Raw genomic sequence first — 14850 nt, forward strand, 5'->3', positions numbered from 1 at the left:
CGATAATACAACACGCTAGTTTGCTAACTAAATAATTTCAGGGGTAACCTACCTGCAATGTTTTCAGACCTGTCGGGGATCATCACTTTATCGATCCCACCAATGACAGTTTGTCAAATGTTACCTTCCATGTATTCTAAATTCCGTAAATAACCTGGACAATTTAACCAGTGTACAATGATTCGTAGTACAAGTACAAGTAGCATGGACAAGTTCAGAAGGGTCACACCCTTTACGTAAAATTACAATGAATCATCCTGTTATGATTTGTACGATTACAAGAGGTTAATCCAATATTTCTTAACAGAACATGAAGGATGGACAATTCGAAAGGGTCACACACTCATGTGATTCTCAATTCCATAAGAAGGATGGACAATTCGAAAGAGTGATACACCAATGTAATTTTTAATAATTCTCAGGCAACAATCTTCACTCAAAGGTATCCCAATGGATATTTGTGTAAGCGAAATTATATTATGTCTATATTCGTGTACGCGAAAAGTTGAGACCCTGAGCCAAGGATCGTTCTCATAGGAGTAGCCAGCCAACATATGACTGTCACAATCGTTGTTGTTTCTGTCTGTTATTATGTATTTTGTTGTTGTTGTTTTTAATTTAGGTGTACCAACACCATGGGCTAAACTTGGATTTGCTCTTGTATGGGTGACTCGTGGGAGTGAGCTTTCACTACTGGTGATATGGCGTGTTGGATTGGCCAAGTTATTTTACCGTGTATCGGGTTCTGTCTGATAAGGGGCCATGACATGTCTTGTGTTATTTAAAGGGTACCTGCCCAATAAGCAACACAACCTGGTCGGCAATAATTTCAGATCTCTCGGTGGCCCCAAGGTGGTATAGGTGGCTATTATACCTGTCGGTTCGTTAGTCAGCTTGTCGGTAATGTAAGTGTGTTATCTACCGGTGTAGTAGTCAATTTGTCTGGTGTCATCATGTTGTGTCGTTATGGTAACATCAATAATTCCTGGCGCCCATGTCCTGTACGACAGAACTGACTATCACCCTTGCAGAAGATGGCTATTCGGTCCGGGCAACCAAATTCCCTTTCGTCTTCAAGTTACGTGGCGGCAAGCACCTCTCGATAACCTGATGGTATGTTAATACGTGTTGCCTACCTCCATTGCGCAAGTGTCCTCCACAAGAACCATCTCGTCAGCATTACTTCCTCGACAAGAAACCATCTCGTCGGCATTACTTCCTCGACAAGAAACCATCTCGTCGGCATTACTTCGTCGACAAGAACCATCTCGTCGGCATTACTTCCTCGACAAGAAACCATCTCGTCGGCATTACTTCCTCGACAAGAAACCATCTCGTCGGCATTACTTCCTCGACAAGAACCATCTCGTCGGCATTACTTCCTCGACAAGAAACCATCTCGTCGGCATTACTTCCTTCACGTATCCAAGGTAATTTTAAACACGCCTTAATGACCGGCGGTAATTGTCTTTAATTACCGGCGTGTGGCCAGTCGCGTACCTCTTCTTCTGAACTACGGTAATCCCCTCGTTCTTTGGTGCTGACTGTCTGGGATGAGCGAGAGGTACAATGTCAGTACCCGAGGGCCTTGGATGAATTACCGTAGTTCTTCCAACAAGCACAAAGCGTGATCTTCATTTAACAGCCTTTATTCCCACTTTGTGTTGCCGGTCAACCCACACTATTTGTCACTTAATTATGAGACTTCGGCCGCAAAGCTTCAGTCTCAGTCGAAATGCTGGTGCCTAGGTTTGGTTTCTGGTTCGAAAGATCGAGACAACAAGCCGAGAGCGGAGCACCAGCAGACTTCAGACTTGTTATGATGTAGCTTCTCACCCTTCTGGAATTCGAACTATTTCCTCCCCAATACCATATATGTCTCAGGTCCTTAACATCTCCGTCCCTCTCATCTCCGTTCCACTTTTTATCTACTTCCCATCTGGTTAATCGTTTTTCATTAATGTATAACCCTCGACCTACTACCCTCACCCCTGGTTATTCGTGGCCAAGATCGAGACAACAAGCCGAGAGCGGAGCACCAGTCCAGATGTAGTCTCCCCAGCCGCGGCCGCTACCTAGCCGGTCTCTAGCCGTCTCTATTCGTCTCTCCAGCCGTAGTCCTTGATTTGGGGCTTTTGCCCCTTTTTAAACCGGTACCTAATTCACAGCTCTACTCATTTTTCCATCTATCATTGGTCAACCACCTTTCCCCCCTACACTAGATCATTCTAACCCACTCTTATCTAATAACCAGCACCTTATTCAGACTTGTTATGATGTAGCTTCTCACCCTTCTGGAATTCGAACTATTTCCCCCCCAATACCATATATGTCTCAGGTCCCTAACATCTCCGTCCCTCTCATCTCCGTTCCACTTTTTATCTACTTCCCATCTGGTTAATCGTTTTTCATTAATGTATAACCCTCGACCTACTACCCTCACCCCTGGTTATTCGTGGCCAAGAATGTTCCCCGTAGTCTTCAGCTATCAGAGTTGCCCGTCCCGTATATATATCAATGTGTTATGTTTACATCTTACTGGTTTCAACTCCTCTTCTTGGCCTTTATATACAATCACGTAGGTGTCTTAATGAATTGTTAATTACTTTAATTAGTTGTTAATTACTGTACTTTTATGTCTATAATAATATAGGAAAGACAGAAAATAATTTATGCCCGACAACAAGGGAGGAGAACTAATCACCCTTGTCCACGACAGCTGTATCTCCAGAAATATCGAAACAAATGCAGGAAACCTCGAAACCAAAGTAGTCTTCTTAAAACTGGCAAATGACAATGAATTACGCAAAAGTGAATAATCCTGGGTGACTTTAATGACAACAGTCCTTTATAGGAAGACAGGAACGATACGTGCAAATACGGCAAATCGTAGAGAAATGGGTTGAAGACGACAATCTCATACTTCATAAACAAGGCAGTCCCACGCGTTATGACCATGTCCGCAACACATGGAGAACAATTGCCACCAACAACCTCGCCTCACATTGCCAAGGAAAGTCCATGATGACACTTGGGGATGCGACCACCTTCCTGTACCCATCTACATAGGTAGACAACCACAATTAGAGGAGCATCCCAGTCCTCTGCCCACATAGGACTATGCAAATGCTGATTGGCCTAAATTCAGGAAAGAATGTACATCTTTCAAATCCTCAGAAATTGCCTCGGATAATCCTGGTCGTCGTGTAAAAAGCCCTTAAAAGGGTAAAAGGGATACTTCAACCGTCGCCCAAGTCCGATAAGGCATGTCACCTCATAGACGATTCTACTAAAAAAGTCATGGCAGACTAAATCTCTAAATGAAAAAACAACAAAATGCTAAAACAGTCTGCAAACAAGGGTATGAGTTAACATAAAAATGGTTAGCAAATCCCCCTAAAATCAAAGAAAATGCATTCTGCTTGACTACTTATCATCTGTCAGAAGCACCAACAATTGCACCAAATAATTCCAACAGGAAAATATGCTTATGCCTAAGATATCAAAACAGTCGGAAAGCAAGCATCTGGTGTACAATATACCATTTACTGTGACAGAGTTTGATGATAGAACGAAGAAAAGGCACTGCCCCTGGTCAACCCCCAACCCTGTTGTCAACTCTCCTACCCAAAGTTCTAAATTCGCTGATGACGAATCAATATGGACGAAACACAGAGATATTTCATAAATAAAAAAAAGGTCAGGCGGAGTAGATCAATGGTGCAAATAAACGGGGGTTTACCTTTCAAATGAAACAAGAGTTTGCCACTAACGTGGCTCTTTCCCCCGCCCCTGTTGCAGAATGAATGACATAATTAAATCTAAACAAACCCTAACTTGTTTTAACCGAGATGGAACTTGTCATGGAAATTGTAAAAAAATTGGTGTGGAACCTAAGTCCATCTTGTTGCCATGGAAACGTAAAAAAATCTAAAAATCTAAAATTTCTAAATAGCAAAGGCACCAGTTGAGAATGTACCTGACAAACCTGTAAAGTTTCATGAAAAAGTATTGAACGGTTTATGAGTTATGCTCCGGAAACGAACCCTACCCTCACATAACCTAAGTCCATCTTGTTGCCATGGAAACGTAAAAAATACAAATTTATAAAATTTCTAAATAGCAAAAGGCACCAGTTCAGCATGTACTTGACAGAACTGCAAAGTCTTATGAAAAAATATTGAACGGTTTATGAGTTATGCTCCGGAAACGAAACTTGACGGACGGACTTACGGACGGAGCCCGTTTCTATATCCCCCGCCAGTTTTGTTGGGCGGGGGATACAAAACTGGGGGAGTTCTATGATGCTATGATACCTCGTCTCTCGATAAAAGGCGACCCATCACATTCGTAATCTTAGATCAACACCTCACTTGGAAAACAAATGTCATAAGGACCTGAACGTATTACGGGCGGTTACAGGAAATACTGAGTTAAGCGCAACCTTGTGGCCGTATGTGACATGACAATGAACAGTTTTCAACGCCTTTGTACAACGACAACATGTGACTATCGGGCTCCAAAATGTCATATTTGTATCTATGATATTGAATTTAATATATCGGCTTTATTAGGTACAATAAATGTACTGCAAATCTACCTGTGCGTTTCCTTTTTTTTGAAGAGTATATATCGCCTTTCGCTAAAGTGAGTATCTCCCTTACCCGAATAGCTCTACTGGTTCCAGAGGGATTCAGGTCAGGCATGTAACGCGCACTCAATCTTTCTTCTCTCTCCACACTGCTATTGCAACTTATTGTTCAACACGATTAAATACCACGCTTCAATGAAGCATGACGTTGTTAAATAAACAACACACGTAAAACAACGGGTTTGATATCAGAAATCTGAATTAGAAATCTCCACAATCACATGTATGGTGCTTTCTGTGTATAGTTGAGCACAGTTTCAAGTAGTTCACTGTATGTAAAGTATGATTCACTCCGTTTCATAAAGCGGTTAACGGTTCTGCATGGTTTATTGTATTGTCAGATGTGTTAACTTCCTGCAGAGCTTATACACCCGTATAAGTTCTTTGCTTCTGGATATATTGGTAATCAACATGTTGGGACTGTAGTTGGCAATTATTTTGCTAAAAAATAATACGGTTGCATGATACATTCACGATGTTTAGGTTGAACATAGTAACATTCTTCTAAACATGCTTAAAATTTAAACCGGAAGTAATCACAACACAAACCCAGTTAACCAAACCGAACCGTACATAAATGTAGTGAGTGAATGAGTTGGGTTTAACGCCGCTTTAAAAAGTATAATTCAACTTATATCACAGCGTGTGAGCTTGATATGGGAGGAAAGCCGAAGTGATGCAGGTCTTGGACGTTCCACACTTTGGTGAAACCCACGAGCACGGGTGTAGGGATGACAACATAATCGGGGCGAACCGGTATTCGAACACACTGTCATAGGTTTCCGGCGTGCCCAAGGGACACAACTCTGCATGGCGAATTGCAGCGCATAAGGCGATTGAGCAAACCGTGCCCCCGTACACAACTGTAACAAACTATCATACAACAAACATGTTTAAGATGAGATACGTATTGCGTAACATTCCATGAAGAAACAGTGGCAATAATACACTGTCACAAACTACAATTATATGCACACTAAGTGCAAAACACACGAGTACATTCAACATACACAATATAAATCATTATGGCACATTATAACAAGTTTATTTTAAAACCAGTGTATTATAATGATATGGAAACAATATGAGAATTGAGCAAAACTATGGTAATGTTGTATATTCAAAGAATTTGTTTATAATTGTAGATATGATAACATATCTTGGATATTGTTTCTGAATAACTATTGTTAAACATTATTAAGAATTGTTCCTTTTAACAGAGTGTATCGAATTCTTTATCATGATTGAGGATTATTTGTGGTTCTCTTTCTTGGTCTGTATTTAATACAAGACAGGACATAATGTTGCTCATCTTCTACGACGTCACATGTTTTACAGAGACGTTGCTCCAATGGGGTTGGTGTTTTGTTCATTTCAATGGATTCATTACATTTATTTGTGTTTACTATTTCAAAAGTTTGTTTTATATATTTAACCTAGCCAATATTTTGACCAGAAAGATTGATATTTGCTGTCAAAGCATGATTAAGAATGACATTTGTTGTGTTATCTATATAGGACTTGTAATCAATTAGTTTATATATTATCGGTAATAATAGTCTGCCTGACAAGGCCAGTTACGTGTTTTCTTGCCTTGGTTATGGGAGGTAGGTAAGTTGGGGGATTTTACGTGCGCTTTCCGACTTGCAAGCGTATGTCGCACACGGGCCCGTGTTTGGTGCGTCGTTTAGCAGATCTAGGAGTGTTGCTAGAGTTAGCTCGGAGTTGAGGTTTCGTGTGGTTTGTAGGTTTGTCCTGTGTTTTTTTGTAGTGTGTACAGTGTATTAGTGCTTGGGATTGCCTTAAAGTCGGGTCGGGCCGGGCCGGGCCGGGCCGGGCGAGCGGGTAATACTAAAAATGGATTGCCAAGGTGTGCCCATCATACAACCAACCTGAATCTAATGCTCACTTGTTACTGGATTGTCAAGACCACGCACCAGCCCGGGCTCGGTTGAAACAAGAATTGGAGTTAGATCCGCTATCTGTCCTAGATCTCCTAAAGGCAAGAGATGCAATAGCGAAGGGCAGACTAACTCTATTTCTGAGAGCTGGACAGTTGCTCGATGGATCGGCCAAGGATAAAAACATGCTGTTCGTATATGGGAAAGGTTGATATTACCATGTGGAGTATTTGCTTGTAGTGTATGGTGTAAACTGTCACCAAAGGAATACGAAATGTTTGAAATTATTCAACGTTATTTTTGTAAAAAGATTCAAGGATTGTCTAGGTGCACCCCTTCCATCGTCTCCAGAGATTGTCCTGGTTTCATTTCTATTCAGCCGTACATTAATCAACGAGCTCTCTTATTCCTTGGAAGACTATGTAATAGTGACATTAACTTTGTATTTAAAAGACATTCTACCACTAGTAAACAAGTATGAACTCAATTCCCCCCAAAACATGCATGGGCGAGTCGAGTTAAAGAACAAATAAGTGAACGTGACCGTAACGTAATTCATGCAGAGCTTCATTCAAGAGAAAACCTAAAATGATACTCTCTTATACGATCACCTAAGGTACACAGACTATGCTTACTAACAATTGAAAGACCGGAACACTTCTATGATTTAGCACATTTATTATGTCTTAGCACCTACAGTATACAATCCGATGAATGTTTATGCGTCATGATAGTATCAAACATGTGTTTATGTTTTGTAAAAAGACTCAACAGCAAAGAAATATTCTTGTTGAGTCTTTTTATTGATTAGCTAGATGTGACAACTTTTTCTAGTATCCGGAACGATGATGATGATGATACCTTTCTGTCCTCTATACTTGGCGGTTTGCCAACAAAAAGCACTATGACTATTCAATACAACTTATGGACGAATAGTATGTGCTCCTCCCGTCTCCATATATATATATAATTGTCCACGGCGTCCAAAGTACAAAAACTGCTCCAAACAACGCCATATTTAGCAGGGGAGGAGGGCGCCTCCGACCTGGAAAATGGCAGCCATGCAAACAAGGATAGGTTGACTGTTTAAAGCTAATATATTGAGTTAGATCACTAGACATACGCTTAGTCTCTGAAAATATAGTATTTGGATGGAAATAAGCAACTACATTTAAAGACATTGGGAGATTCAAAACATGTGCAGCTAGAGCTACATGTATAGCATCACGGTAAGGTGAGTGAGTGAGTGAGTATGGTTTTACGCCGCTTTTAGCAATATTCCAGCAATATCACGGCGGGGGACACCAGAAATGGGCTTCACACATTGTACCCATGTCGGGAATCGAACCCGGGTCTTCGGCGTGACGAGCGAACGCTTTAACCACTAGGCTACCCGACCGCCCCATCACGGTAAGGGATGAGAGGAAGGGGAAATCATATGGTTGGGGGACTGTGAGACAGAATACTAATGCCCTGGACCAATAGATTTGTCATTTGGGTCGCGTGTAGTGCAATAATATTCTGGTAATGTACTCCTAGAAATATACTTTACACAGCAGTTTTGCGCGAACTGCATCGACCTCGAGATAATCACAGACGTCTGGATGGAGTTGGGTACTTGGCTGAAGACAGATAAAGATCTTATTACAGTACGTTATAGGCATGGTTGCTGCGCCTCGACATCTGTTACATGTTACATCTTTGAGAATAGGTGTAAGAGTAACAAGCATCTCACATTATTTGCACACAACGCACACTAGACGTAACTGACAGTGGTAGGTTGAGCGATTGCGACACAATGGGAGCTAGTTAGCTTGCACAACACTGTTTTCTTAGCCAGACCCTTTAGGTGATAAGATTAATAATAATGATAATAATTATTATGATAATAATAATAATGATAAAATAATAATATAGTTTATTAATGTGTCATGTGTACATAATACACCTGGCCATTACTGGCCTAAAAGACACCTAAAATTATACAATCAATAAAATACATAAATAAAACATTATAACTAGTGATATCTTCATATGTATACGTGAACCTTATATTTTCACATGGTAGAAACACATGATCACTTTGTTTCATTACCTGTAACATGAGCATATAAAAACTTTTCAAATATATACCCTTGATATCCGGAATGATACATAAATATCTAAGGCATGTAAACATTTGAAAATTTATAAATGTTTTCCAGCCTTTGGAAATTTACATATTTCAAACCCTAGTCAATTTAGAAAGGAATCGGATTGAATTTTATGCTTGTTTGTGAGGCAACTTAATGGATTAGGTGGTTAGTTGGTTACTAACATGTCATCGTATACTAATTGCGTTGAACAATGCTCAGGATCTCAATCACCGGATTGTCTGATCCAGATTCGTTTATTTACAGACCGCCGGTCATATGGCTGGAATATAGCTGAGTGCAACTTGAAACAAACAAACAAACAAAATTTACGACAATCGAGAAGGATGCACGGTAACAAATATTTCATTCGTTGATACACTTACATCGATGTAGGATACTTTAAGATAACAGTTTATCTGGAGAAATCCTGCTTGAGGCTCCCATTATGCACCACCTTATGTTCTCTATCTACCTTCAGGCGTATGGGACGGTGTCCGTTTCCGTATCATTTGCTTTTTGCCCTGAAGTGTGTATGGTAAAGTTCTTAGGTCTATATTTACACAAAGATTGTATTTATGGTACCGGTAACTCGATATTGTCAAACCATTAAATTGCTGACCCATAATAAGGGTCACAATGTCACCGTAACCCAGCCAGTGAAGATCCGGGTTAGAACTGTACTTTAGCAACCCACGTTTGTCGTCGAGGCGACTGACGGGATCGGGTGGTCAGACTGCTGACTTGGTTGATGCACTTGGTTGCTTTTGAGGTCCTAGACTAACATCTAGTCTCTGAAATGAACATATTTTACAGAAAAAAACAGTTGTTAAATTATAGTAATAAAATATAATAAAAAGGAGCCCAGATACTTTCTTCATTTTCATTGATACTGCAGTAATCTAGACTTGCCAAACATTATAGGCTTGCATGGGCTGTATTTGATATATTTGTTTCATGGTCTGTATGGCAGACTACTGAGGTCACTACGGTGTGTTTTACATGTAATCGAAACACCTTTCTGTTATTGATTGTTGAGACAATATATCATTCATTAAAGACCGATTGTGTATTTATGATGGACGCACTAATGTAACGGCGGTAGATAATGTCAGCTGTTGTGGTGATAACCCAGCAGGGATAATCTGGCTATTTCACATAAATGTGTGGTATCCTGTGACACTGCAACGTGTGTCAGACTGTAATCACGCTGCGAAACTCAATAACAACAGCTCGGTAGAATTGTGTATAAGTTTAGAAAAACGAATGAAAGATCTCGCATTCTGTTACCCTTAACGGGCGTAGAGTGTTGACTGTTGACAGCGCTGTAAAACAACATGAAATCACTGACAAAACCCATCATACTCACTATCCCGCTCACGCCATAATTACGCCCAGTGGAATTTGTTTCGGCAGATAATCGAGATTGATTAATCTCTGCGTCGACGTTATATATTTACATGTGCGTTCTTTTCTAAACGATGCACTCACTGGATCATTCAAGCAGCGCCCTAGTAATTATTGCATTATTCAACTAACTAATTCATTTACTCAGTGTCTCACCAATGCACGCAACTATTCATTGATGCGCCCATACTTAAACTATTTCATGTATTTACTGAGGTATCCATGCACCCACTGACTCATCCATGCACCCACTGACTCATCCATGCACCCACTGACTGATTCGTTCACTCATTGACACATTCATGCACTCACTGACTCATCCATGCACCCATTGGACCATTTATGCACTCTGTGACTCCTTCATGCTCTCACTGACCCATTCATACACTCTCTGACTCATTCATGCACTAACTGACTCATCCATGCACCCATTGGACCATTTATGCACTCTGTGACTCCATGCTCTGACTGACCCATTCATACACTCTCTGACTCATGTATGCACTCTGTGACTCCTTCATGCTCTCACTGACTCATTTATGCACTCTCTGACTCATTCATGCACTTACTGACACATCCATGCTCCCACTGACTCATTCATGCACTTACTGACACATCCATGCTCCCACTGACTCATTCATGCACTTACTGACACATCCATGCTCCCATTGGACCATTCATGCACTCTCTGACTCATTCATGCACTTACTGACACATCCATACTCCCATTGGACCATTCATGCACTCTCTGACCCATTCATGCACTTACTGACTCATCCATGCTCCCATTGGACCATTCATGCACTCTCTGACTCATTCATGCACTCACTGACTCATCCATGCTCCAATTGGACCATTCATGCACTCACTGACTCATTCATGCACTCTCTGACTCATTCATGCACTCTCTGACTCATTCATGCACTCACTGACTCATCCATGCCCCCACTGACTCATTCATGCAGTTACTGACTCATTCATGCACTCTCTGACTCATTCATGCACTCTCTGACTCATTCATGCACTCTCTGACTCATTCATGCACTCACTGACTCATTCATGCAGTTACTGACTCATTCATGCACTCTCTGACTCATTCATGCACTCTCTGACTCATTCATGCACTCACTGACTCATTCATGCAGTTACTGACTCATTCATGCACTCTCTGACTCATTCATGCACTCACTGACTCATTCATGCAGTTACTGACTCATTCATGCACTCTCTGACTCATTCATGCACTCACTGACTCATTCATGCACTCTCTGACTCATGCATGCACTCTCTGACTCATTCATGCACTCACTGACTCATCCAGGCTCCCACTGACTCATTCATGCACTCACTGACTCATTCATGCTCTCACTGACTCATTCATGCACTCACTGACTCATTCATTCATTCACTGACTCATTCATGCACCCACTGACTCATTCATGCACTCACTGGCTCATTCATGCACTCACTGACTCATTCATGCACTCACTGACTCATTCATGCACTCACTGGCTCATTCTATCACTCACTAACTCAGGCTCTGCCATGTTCAATTATGCACGCGCTCTCAGAGTCAGTATCTCTCACTCATATCACTCATATCATGGTTTTCTTCATTTTGGATTTGTGTTCATGTATGATATTGTGTTTGTTGTGTTTGTTTGTATGTGACGCAGTATGTTCTGTGATTTTATAAAACCCATTCATTGTACGTTGGTTTTGTACCGTTGTATAGAAGTATGTCTTCATTTTATTGATCGACCATACATAATGAAGGAAATAAAATCTAATAATTTCCCCAAACGACATCAACGTGAAACAAGCCGATAACGCTGTCCCACTCCACCTGAGACGTATCGATGAAGACTTCCGGCTCACTGTCTGTCACCAGCTAAACTTCACTTGTGTCCCCAGATACGGCGTATATATATATATAGTTGGAGGCGTATGCACTTGATTACTATTGATATGTGAGACTCATTCCATTTGTCAATTAATTTCTTGACATGTGTATTGATGATTGATGTCGTAAGCCATAGAATGTCGATTAGTAAACATAATCTGAAACATAGGTACTTGGTATTCTTTCTGTTGTAGCTCACCTGGCATGGTGTATCTAACATGCGCTCTTTTATGTTTCATCCAATTTCAAAATATGGGGGGGGGGGGGGGCACGGGTGGCCCAGTCATCTAAGGCGCCGCGATTCGCTGTGTAGAGTTGCGTCCCTTGGACACGCCAGAAACCTATGATTGTGGGTTCGAATCCCGGTTCGCCCCGATTATTTTTCTAGGTTTGTCAGCACCATACCCGTGCTCGTGGGTTTCACCGAAGTGGTAAACGTCTGAGACCTGAACCACTTCGGGCTTTCCTCCCACATTAAGCTGACACGCCGTGATATAACTGGAATACTGTTAAAAGCGGCGTTAAGCCCCAACTCACTCACTCACTCACTCAAAATATGGCCATAACAGCAGTCAGAATGGAATGACACTAGTCCCTATTACCTAGTCATTGCTTTATGCATGGTTGTAAAATTGGATATACAGTAAGCATGTGTTACGTGCTATATAACATGTTATATGTAGTCTGTGTCCTGCCATTGCCTATCCTGTTATGATATTGGACGTTCATATAAACTGCCGGGCAAATGAAAATATGCACCCATGTGTGACGGTGGCTGAAATGAAACTGAAATGTAAAATATGTAAAACATATGTAAAATTATTCTGTGTTAATGTATAAATTCAACACATGTCAGAATCAAATGTTGAGATGTGTTTGTATGCATTGTTTCCAACGCGTATTTGGTAGGCAAGGCCCATGACAGCATATTATTTTATTGTGTCAAAAACTGTTCCCTAATTCATTTCCATCAGTATATTTGATCATAGTTGTGTTTTGGAGCTTAATTTGCAGTGTTTTGGCGACTGTTTCCAGCCAAGTAACGTTTTGATAATAAAATCCAATTTTCAAGGGTATACTTTCTTTTCCGGGGAGTTTATTGATACCGCAATTTGGAGATCCCCTCTGAAGTCATTGGGATAAGGAACCTGAACCATATCTTGTGTGTGTGCATAGTGTCGGGCGTGTATTTCTCATACATACTTTAAGAACGATCTCATGAACGACGCAGGGCTATATCAAGGCTATGAGTGAGTGGGTGAGTATGGGTTTACGCCGCTTTTAACAATAACCCAGCAATATCACGGCGGGGGACACCAGAAATGGGCTTCGAACAATGTACCCATGTCGGGAATCGAACCCGGGTCTTCGGCGTGATGAGCGAACGCTTTAACCACTAGGCTACCCGACCCCAGGGCTATGAATGGTAAATGGCTTCATTCGACAAATACCCAGATGCTAATTGAGACTACAGGTCAGTCACACCTCTGGACAGGTATTGATCATACAATTTGTGTTGACAATGGCCCTCTTTGCAAGTGGATGTAAGTGTGGTACGCACCTGCCCATCCTCACAACCTGGCTTGAGTGAAGGGGTGACATCGTATATGGCCGTTGCTGAGGTGGTTCGATTAAACGTTCCTCAGTCGTGGAGTTACTTCACATGAATTATCTGAGTATGTTTGTTCATGTGTTTAGACAATATGTGTGTGCTGTGTTGCATCATAAAGTCTACACCATGGGGGTATTTTTGTATCGATCGCGATGTGACGGGTATCCGTATGTCAGCGAGTTTGGTTTCGCTTTGAGCAGTATTTTAGTTATATCTTATATCTAAGTGTAGTCTTTATGTGAAAGCCCAGAATGAAGTAGGTCGCTAACGTTTACTATTAGGGTGAAACCGAATCTGGGATTCGAACCCACGATCTGCGGATCCTGACACGACTAAGGGACGCAACGTACTAATTATGAATCATATCGTTATAATTGTCAACATGATTAAGAATAACCATGAGGATAAGAAAGATGGTATTCAATATGATTATATTTCCTTTAAATATTGATGACAATGATAATGATAATGATTAGAGTCATGAAACCATGGCTAATGATGGTGTTATAAAATGGTAATGATTAACATAGCCGTGTATGAAGTGAAATACACGCCTTCTTGTGTCCACTGTGCGAGTGAGTGAGTTGGATTTAACGCCGCTTTGAACAGTATTCCAGTTATATCGCGGCTTGTTATCTTACTGTTGGAGGAAAGCCCGAACTGATGCAGGTCTCAGACGTTTACTTCTTTGGTAAAACCGACGAGCACGGGTATGGCGCTGACAAACCTAGAAACATAATCGGGTCGAAACGGGATTCGAATCAATAAACATAGATTTCTGGCGTGTCCAAGGGACGCAACTCTGCTCAGCAATTTGCGGCGGAAAAGACAACTGGGCCACCCGCGCCCCATTCACTGCAGGATAACATATTTCCATATATTGTTGAACTCTGTGTAAGAACCGAGCAATTCGTATGTTTTGGTTGTTGCATCGACATGTTTTACTACTATGGAATTATAGAAGGAACATTGTCGCCTTAAAAAACTAATCAGCAAATGACACAAAAATTGTCGTACTTTTTCTAAAGAGTTTTTTACACATTTTAAAAGCGAAAAGTATGATTCGACATGTTTTGACCTTTAATAATGTGACGTTGTCGCATTCTCGCCTTTTTGTAAATAGCAGAAATATTACCTAAAGGGAGACAACGCGACAATTTGTCAAATTGTCGGATGTTGCAATTTCGCGCTTTGAATAAGTTTTGCTAGGTTTTGTCAGGGCGACAACGCGACAATGTCCCATC

Source organism: Haliotis cracherodii, unplaced genomic scaffold, assembly GCF_022045235.1.
Source record: "Haliotis cracherodii isolate W230 unplaced genomic scaffold, xgHalCrac1.p SCAF_4, whole genome shotgun sequence".
Classification (NCBI taxonomy): domain Eukaryota; kingdom Metazoa; phylum Mollusca; class Gastropoda; order Lepetellida; family Haliotidae; genus Haliotis; species Haliotis cracherodii.